This window comes from Dioscorea cayenensis, chromosome 10, assembly GCF_009730915.1.
Source record: "Dioscorea cayenensis subsp. rotundata cultivar TDr96_F1 chromosome 10, TDr96_F1_v2_PseudoChromosome.rev07_lg8_w22 25.fasta, whole genome shotgun sequence".
Classification (NCBI taxonomy): domain Eukaryota; kingdom Viridiplantae; phylum Streptophyta; class Magnoliopsida; order Dioscoreales; family Dioscoreaceae; genus Dioscorea; species Dioscorea cayenensis.
Window position 1 is genome coordinate 839,317 of NC_052480.1, and position 1,235 is coordinate 840,551.

Genomic DNA, 1,235 nt, shown 5'->3' on the forward strand with positions numbered 1-1,235 from the left:
TTAGTGTTTAAACTTCCCACCCCTAGTTACTGAATGGCCGTGTTGTGAAATCGTTTTGGCCCGAAAATGGTGGGAAGGAAGCGCCACGAATCGGCGTCATTCGCTCAACCTCTTTGAAGGGCTACCTTGGTTTCGATGAAAATGGCCATGAGGTTACATTACGATCTTGTTGTTCTCCCTCATATATCGTACGAAATATATAAATCGGTTTCTCGAGCGGAAAATGAAATTGATTTCATCGGATTGGTCAGTGCACTTCGTCTTCAAATGGACATGTAGTCGATTTTATTGTCGGCGAGCGTATGCCATTATCGATCTTCTCGTTTATGGTTGTAAAGTTGTATTACGACGAGAAGAACGATGAATTCTGACGAGTTCATTTCGTTGTAAAAAGTTCTTCCTCGTTTATGGTTATCTATTTGTATATTTTTAAATAATGTTTAACTATTTCGCTATTATCCGTTTAAATATTTTTACTAATATGTTTAATAATTATCATATCCGTTTAATACTTCCCATCTCCGTTTAACATTATCTTTTACATGTATAACTATTCATAAAGCGTGTAAATTCTCAAAGTCTCTGCAGTAAAGCGGTGATCTTTTTCGTTTGATCCGAATTGTTGGCATGTGCGACGTGGCGGTGGCAGAGGTTATGGTATCCCGTACGTAGAATTAATGACGAGCATTAATTCTTATACGCGGTAACATAACTTTCGAACACCCGTTCGTTCTCATCGATCGATGTCGGCGACATGCGTTTAACTTTTTCCGGATACTGAAGAGTCGACGCCTTGATGGACTTCGCACCATAAATAACCGGGGAAGAACCCTCCCATGGACAACCACTCCTCGTCGTCCTCATCATCCTCCTCCTCCTCCTCCTCCTCTTCTTCCCTCTTCCCATGGACAACCACTCTGCTCACGAAAGGATGTTTCGTGAGCCTTCTTCCTTATCTTGAGAATCGATTAGCCGTAATCATCGAACTAGTTAAACTATCTTTTCACTGTGAGCAAGTCCTCTCATAATTGCGTCAATGCGAGGGATTCTCCAGTGATGGATGACTGAAAGCAATTAAGAGAGCATTTTCGACTTGGGTATGAAAAGAAAGTTTTCACGTATTGCGTGATTGCGGAGGATTCTCTAGAGGAGGAGATCATGAAACATCCTTTAAGACGGGGTCGACATTTACCACTTGAGACTTTCTGTTAACGTTTAAGAAAATTACGTCGATG